An 8,388-nucleotide genomic window follows, 5' to 3' on the forward strand; every position below is an offset into this window, starting at 1 on the left:
GTTAGAGTGCAGTATATTACAGTGACCCAAGCTAGAAATCCATTTGAGCTGGAGATAAAGGGAGAAAGATAAATACTGGAGAAAATGTTTACAATCCTGTGTATTAGCAAATACTAAGAGAGGGGTTCGAAGTTGGTTGATTTATTTTGATTTGCTATTTCAGTGTTCACAGTTTCTCAGGTTCCCGGAAAATTATCTTTCCTTCCAAGTAACAATACTTTGTTAATGAATTAGTTACTGCATGGGCATTTAGGTAATGGCCTGAAAAATATAGAGGTACATACAGAACAGTTTGAAAAGGCTAAATTTAGTTACAGGAATGTATTTATATTTTTAAAAAAATGCAGGATTTCAAGGCTTTTTATAGCTGAGTACATTGCCATTTATGAGTAACATATTTGGCAGATAAGTTATCAGTAGTTTGTAGTCAGGTAAATGTAAGTATACAGAAATGCCTGACCAGGGAATAGTTCTCTAATTTTTGAATATGAAAACAATCTTCATAATAATATACCTGAATAAAAACCAGACATTTGCTTTGAGCTATCTTGCTTCATTCTGGGCAGGACTTCAGCCTGCGAGGAATACCACTGAAATTAATGCGAGTGTTTTGACTAGCAAATATTAATGAGAGTAAGGACAAAAATATCTGTAGTCACACTTTATCTAGTTTATTCATATCGCCATTAATTTTTCTTTTACTAATATTCATGGAGAAGAAGAAAAATTAATCAGCAATACTAATGAAAGCGGCTGCCCTTGCACTGCTGAAACCCTGCTCTCGAGCACATGCAGTCGCTTTTGCAGGCAAGGAACAGAAACAATTCTGTGCCACTTAAGTGCTGCATGATTCATGGATCACGACTGGTGCTTGGGTCAGGAATCAACGTGAAGAGTTTTTAAGCAATCTACTGAGTGAAATATGTTCACGTGAAACATTTATCTTGGAACTTTGAATATAGCCAAGTGTGTGGGGAGGCGGGGGGCGAGAGGGAAAAAAAATCAAAGCCTGCAGAAAGTTTTTTGATGATCACTTTCTCAGACCATGGGATGTTCCTGCTATGCATTGAAGCTAACGAACCTGCATTGGTTTTGGACCCAATGTAATGAAAAGCAGTTAACAGTTTGCTGCATAGCAGATGGTTTAGCTACTTCTAATACTGTTCCAGTAACAGGAAACTCTGTTTGAGATGCTGGGTGGTTAGAAGGGAATGGGGGAGTCCTGGACAAAGAGAATCTCAAGGACAGACTGAGGCTTGGCAAACACCTCTTGATCATTTACTTTCTTATACAGACTACAGCAGGGCTGGCTTAATACAAACTAAACTGCGTTGCTAATGCAAATAAGCTTAATATCATACAATGAGTTAGAGGATAAAAGCCAAAGTTGTCTTTGCTTCCAAACAGTAGTTCAAACTGCTGCTGCTGCTGAAGAAAGCATAGTTCAGTGTACTCCAAATTTGCATTCCTTCATTAAAAAAAGGAGAAGGTAGAGCTCCTAGATTTTTGATGCCTGTTTGGTCAGTTCTATATTCATTCTTCAATGGAAGCAGTGGCCAACCTTTGTGCGACGCTACTAACTTCTCTTAGTGGTTCGCGAATATAAGTAGACTAATAAATTTGTCTTTGTGTTTCAAAACCTAATTAGCAAGTGAAACTGCCTGAGTAAATGGGTTTCACAGCCAGAAGTGTTTCATAATCTTGCTTGTCTGGTGAAAAATGCTATGAAAACAATGCTGATGTTCATTCTAAGAATCAAATATTTCGTTATACAGAGGAAGGTCAACTTTTGGACATACCTACTGCAAGATGTTATCAAGTCAAGCCATGAAGCTGGATATTTAAAATGGATGAAGGCGATTTTCTGAACATCGGTACGCAAGTGAGTGCTGTAAGTGCTTTTCAAGTTAGAGATAGCTAGCCAAAAGTCACATTTCAAGACATAAGTGATGCCTGATCAGAATTATATAGAAGTGTCTTTCCTCTGATGGCAACACCGAATATTGACAAGTGCATCTTGCGGTGTGACGTGGCTGTGTGTGATGCAGCACGGGGAAGCAGGAATTGGGGCAGGTGAGCTGATCTGCTGCGGAAAATCCTATATGGACATTAGTAGTCTTACATAAAAGAAGTTTTCTACGTACTAGAGGGCGGTGTTTGGTATTTTCAATTATACAGGATTAAAGACAAGCCCAATGAAAAGGATTATGAGCTAGGGGCTGGTTGGTTATTTTCAGTGGGTGTCTGCCAGTTGGGTGAGCCAGACAGTTATATATCTGGTCTGTGGGACACAGATAAAAGTAGGGAGGAATGAAGAAGGGAAACCTTCAGTAATTTGAGGGGAGGAGTGAGTGGCAGAAGGAGCCCTAGGTAACTTCCAGCTCACACTGAATGTAATTGCTGGTGAAGCAGTTGTGAGCTGGTAGGTGAGATTCCCAAAAGAGCCTGCTGTAATTAGCCATCCTAGCAAGGTGAGGAGGGTGTGTGAGCTCTGTGATAAGCTAATCAGCAATGTTTGCACCAATCCCCCTCCCTGCTCAGATGCCCTTTGGAAATCTGCAGCATGTTTTGTGTTTGTTTCAGAGCCAGGAACAAACGCTGGCAAATGCAAAGGTGTTAAATGTTGGCCAACCTATCCCAACATGCCCTACAAGGCACTGAAGGGAATATTATTCTAAGTGGATGATGAGCTCAGTTCAGCAGCTGTTAAGTTAGAGCTTATTACCCTCATTAACAGATGTGTGTAATGTGGTTTTGGGCTTCTGATACAGGAAAAACAACATATTTCAAGTGTTTTGTTGTCCTGACTGTTATGCTTGGAGGAGAATTCAGTTTCTGTTTTTCACTGGGTCAAATTGAGCCCAGAGATAAGATTTGTTCACAGTGTCAGAGTTCGGAGCTGCCTCTGTGAAAGCAGAGGCTGAGTCTTGGGTGATGTGTTTTGACAGAAAGAGGGTAGTTTCCTCTGGGCTGCTGGTGGGGAGTGCTAGGGAGCAGGGTACAGGGACATTCAAGAGTTTCAACCTGGAATCGGTCCTGGTCCAAGAGCACTGGGGCTGAAGTACAGTGCAACACAGGTATCTCTCCCTGCCCCATGCTCCCCAGAGTCCTGTGTTCCAGGTGACCGAGTTGTTTTCCTCACAGCAGAGTACAGATGCCAAGAGCCTGCTCAAATTTAGCTTTCCATGCAGTTTAATAAGCCCTGTAGAACCAGGAGTGCTGGAGCAGGAGGTGCAGAATCAGGAAGCAGTTTAGATTCAGCAGCTCTTCCTAGCTCTAGCTCAGGCCTGACCCTGCAGGACTGGGCTAGTTCACACAGAAGACTTGAGTGTCTCTGCCATGTGCTCCTCATCTTGATTATCTGTGTTTTTCCTTTAGCTGGGGTACCACAGCTCCTCCCAACGATGGAGTATTCACTCTCTAATCAGCTTTAATCCTTAGCTGTCTTCAGAGGGTCAGGTCAGAGAGCTTTGAGGTCGTCAGCCCTAAAGTGAAGTCCTCCCTGCCTCAGACAGGGCTGCAATTGAAACCAGCTGATCCCAAGTCGCTTGCAAACATTTCCATTTCAAACCACTGAAGTTTTATGCCTTTCTAGTAAATTTTTTCTTAAGCCTCATAAATCTCATAAAGATCTGGAACAGCTAGTAAATTTGGCCATTCAGATACACGTTTTCCAGTAAAGAGAATAATGATTGCTGTTTCTGATGCCACTTGCCCTCCCCACCCCCTCAGCTGTAGGACTACGCCTCCCGGCGGTCTGACTGCTGCTTGCACGCAAGCTGGGCCATACTCTGAAAGCAGCTCATACGGGTTACATTTGCACTGCTCATTTTGTTGGGAAAATTAAAAGGGATGCTGGTCAGTGATTCAGAAAGGAGCGAGGAGTTTCTGGATGTCTATTAGCTTTGCCATTGCCCCAGTACGTAACTCGAACAGAATGCTTTGTCTCACGCAAATGTCTTGGATCAGAAAAAATGATTGTTCTTGCCTGCTCAGAGGGTCAAAAATTGTGAATAATTCAGGCCAGGCAGCCTGGTTTACACAGTGGGGGCGATGGGAAGCCTCAAAACTCTGGAGGGGCTGGGGAACTAGGGCCCTCCCAAAGTCCCCCACCGAACATGGAAGAGGAGAGGGCTGCGCTGTCAGCAGGGCTGTGGCCGTAGCACCTCCTGCTCCTTCCCCTCCGAGCAGCTTGGCTTGCGGCCCTGCCTGGGCAAACTGCGGAGCTGTGATCGTCTCTAGTCCGTGAGACGATCGAGAAGAAGAACTTTCTGCATCCTCCTTGCTGTACCAATGGCCAGCATGGTTAGGTCTGTTGGACTTGGATTTTGGGTAGACTTTGAAGGAATATAAACCCAGGGACTCCACTTCTCAGATATTCATTGGAAATGCTAAGCAGAAGTGCTTAAGATACTTAGGAAAACATACTGTAGAAATAGAAAATTGCAAGCATATTTTCCCCTTTATTTGTTGTCTCCTAAATCCAAACAAGCTTATTTCCTTTCCTGTAATGCTGCTTTTGATAATCTTATGCCAAAGGCATTGAATCTGTTCTTATTGCTGTCAATAGCAAGATGCCTGTTGCATTTAATGGTTCAGCTATTAAAGCGCTGCATCCCAGTTGTTTGGCTGTGAGCGATCCCAAGATATTGCAGTGACAATATGGAACCTTTTTCCTCTCTGAATGTTTCTCTGCAAAGTTTGACCGTTTTGGCTGGGGTAAAACATGTGTCTCTCTGGGATTCTTTCCAAGGATGAGATTTTGACAGCTGTGCTCATGTTGGCAAAAATCCTGACATCTTGTGCTTTGTTGAAATAACAGCTTGGTGGAGAGAGGTGGGAATCTGATTTCATAGGTGAACTCTTATGAATTGAAGAGTGTGACTCTAGCTTGATTCTTTTTACTTGGGAGAAGATTTTAACCTATCATCTGGGAGCAGGACAGAACTTCTCTTTGGTCTCTTCTCCACCTGTGGGTGCAGATGGCTGATGGGCAGGGAACCGATAGGAGTCCTTTGTGCAGCTGCCAGCTCTGTGCAGCAGTTTGGGACATGCCTTGGACTGCACCCATAAAAGTGGGTGTCAGCCTGTTTTGAGTACATAGCTAATGATTTTCATTTCCATATTAGATGTTTGGGCATGAATGATGGGTGGTGTTAGCACACTTCCAGTGAGAATCCACCTTTGCGGCCCTGATCAAAGCTTGGCCTATTATTTGTGCCAAATAGATTATGAAGGAAAAAAACTCTAATATAGTTTGAAGTAGTCTACTTGGGGCATTTATGATGATGATGATGATTGGGTGTTTATTTATTTTTTATTTATTTTTAATAGAACCTCCATCTCAATGTGGAGAAATATTTCCAACAAAAGCTATACTTATTGAAAGACCTATATTTCTGTGGTAGTCTTTGGTCTGGCAAACTGTCATTCTTCTAATGAAAAATCATGTATTTAGAGACTAGAATTCTTATTTTTACAAACACAGGACTGTGGCATAGAGAATTGTGTCACAAGATCACCCAGGAACTCCACAGTAAAGCCAACGATAAACTGGAGCAGAACTAGTTGAAGATCACTCAATAGTTTTTGGAAAGTATTTTGTAAATATTACATTTATTTCAGGTTATCTAATGCCAGCTCATTCCTTTGTATTTTTCCAATACTAATGAAAAATTTAAATCATTTCAGCAACTGTTTTCCATTTCTGGTATTTCACTGAAAAAAAAATATTTTACTAAGAAAACCAGCAATTAAACAACAACCTCCCCGCCAAACAAAACACACTTTCTGAAGAAAACAATTCAAACAATTAGATATTCATGGTTTTAGTCCGTGGCAAATCTAAAATTGTTTTACTTTAACCTTCAAGGAGGAGTGGCTAAACTAACTTAAATTACCCCTACTTGCTGTCCATTAGGTAATGTATATAGACATTTACATGTAGACATATCTGACATTTACAGACATTTAGATCAGCAGACACCTGATAGCCTCTTCATGTATCTAAGCCCTAAAGCCTGTCTCACGGATTTGCAAGGCTGTGGGCCCCTGTAATATGGTAGGTGAGGCAGATTTGAAATGGTTACGTTTAGGGCAGCCCCTGGAAGAGAAATCACGCATGTGCAGAGAGCCTGCACACTGTGCTGTGATTGCAATGAGGCGTGCATACGAGGTAGAGTTTCTCTGAGCATATCTTACTTACTCGCATGTACGCAGTCGCTGCCTTACGGAAGGGCTAGCAACCTAAGTTCAGTCACCAGAAAAATGATCAGTAACCATGAAATTATATGGGGAAAAATTGTACACCATACACTTTTCTTACAGGGTGCTGGGTGTAAGAGTATAGTAAAGGACACTCTGTATTGTGCAGGATGTTTGGTGAGCATGGCGCTGCCTGATGGCCTTAGGGGCCCTTTCGAACTCCTGCCTTAGTAACAACCTCTCCCTTCCTCTCCCACTCATTTCATGTAAACCAAAGCAAATATTAGCACGCTGCTGAGCCTTGGGCTGCTGTGTTTAGAATGCTTCTAGTACCCAGGTTAGCTTGATTAAAACTAACATGGCACCTCTACACTGAGGAATGCTGATTGCATGTCTGCCGTAAATTAAACTGAAATTCCCACTTCAAGTTGTCTTACAGATCTGCAACACACATATTTACTCTTCGACAGTGTAAGGCAGATGTCGTCGTCTTTGCTGATTCTTAACAGGTCATGGACATTGATTCTAAATTATCTAAAGCCTCTAAAACAACATTTTTAAATGCTTATTCCTCCCAACGCACACCTTAACTTTTAGCTGGCCTAAATGAGGGTCATGCGATTCTAAAACAGACCATCACAAACCATGCAACCGCTTTAAAGCCACAGCGTGGTTGTTACCTGTAACCAGTGAAGAGGCTGGAATAATTATTGCTCATGTTTACAGCTCTGTATCTCAGTGGGTTATATTCAATCCCTTAATGATGATGATTAAAAACATACTGAAAACACATAGTAATTAGAGAGAGCACTTACGGCGATTCTGAAAGCACGGAGGTAGCTTTGAGGTGTAACTGGACACAGTGACGGCTGCCAAAGCGTTGCGAGAGTTGGGAGCGTTGTGCAGCCAGGAGTTGGTAGCTGGAGGCCAGCTGAACGGGCGATAACGCGTCTGGCTTGGAGCGTGCCGTATCTGCCTGCCGCACCAACCTTGTAATTGCTTCTTGTGCATCAGCGAGACTTCTGCGAGCGGCAAAGGGAGCAGGGTGACTGTGGGTGAGGGATCACGTCAGCGCTCTGGTTTTTAATTTATGTAAAGCCAAAGCTGAACTTTGATTTTTCTTTCTTTCTTTCTTTCTTTCTTTCTTTCTTTCTTTCTTTCTTTCTTTCTTTTTTCTTTCCTTTTTTTTTTTTTTTTTTTTTGAGGGTGAGGCAATGTTTAAAACAGGGGGGAAAGGGAGGGAATTTGGAACAACAGCTGAGAATGGGCACTGGTTTGGGCGCTTTGTGCCCTGCCAGAGCTTTAACGTGAGTTCTGACATACGAGATGATTGTTATCTAACAGCATGCTCTAAACCTCGTGTTTTAAGAGCGTTTCCGTGGTTGAGCGATGGGGCCATGTCTTGTGGAATGTATTCATTTGTTTGTTTTTTCCATTTAAACAAACAAGCTCTCATTATAATAAGAAAAGACAGAGGGAGGAGTAATGGGGGGATTGTGCTATAAAATTGGATTTGCTGGAAAAGTTGTCCTGTTTTCCATCACTTAATTTCGACTGACAAGGGGAGTGCAAAGGCTGGAGAAAATACAGCTACTTTTTTTGGAAATATTTTTGTGAGTCCAGGAGATAAGTTCTCTCAGGAAGGAGCAATTTAGCCGTATCAAAAGAAAGGGGAGGCAGAGAAATGGGTGCTCCTCAGCATTTCCTAGTTTTCCTTGGAGGTTCAGTGGTTACTGTCATTTATTTTTCCATACCGTATCTCTCACTATTTTTCTCCGTGAACACAAATCTAGTGCCTGTCCCCGTGCTGACACCTCAGTTACCTGCTCACACCAGATGCGTCTCCCATTCCCAGGGTGTTCCTGTCTCGCTGGCGTCCCCTTGTAGATGACCGGCTGTCAACTAGTACCCAGCGTGGCTAAAGCAGGGCCGTTAATCACTTCCCCTAAGGCCTATTCTTTCTTAAGCACTGTGGACAGTCTTACGATGCTGCCTGTCGCTCAGACCCATAGACATTATCTTTGACACAGACGTCTCTCTTGGTTCATGGCTTCAGGCTGTGTCTAAATCTTGCCACTTATTCTGTATAACCTCTCTGAAATACTGCCACTTCTGTCCCCTCTCGTGGCTTATACGCTTGTTTGGACTGCCGTTATCGTGCTTCTCAGTTACTAGTATAACATT

The sequence above is a fragment of the Rhea pennata genome, chromosome 16 (genome assembly GCF_028389875.1).
Source record: "Rhea pennata isolate bPtePen1 chromosome 16, bPtePen1.pri, whole genome shotgun sequence".
In the NCBI taxonomy this organism is placed as follows: Eukaryota; Metazoa; Chordata; class Aves; order Rheiformes; family Rheidae; genus Rhea; species Rhea pennata.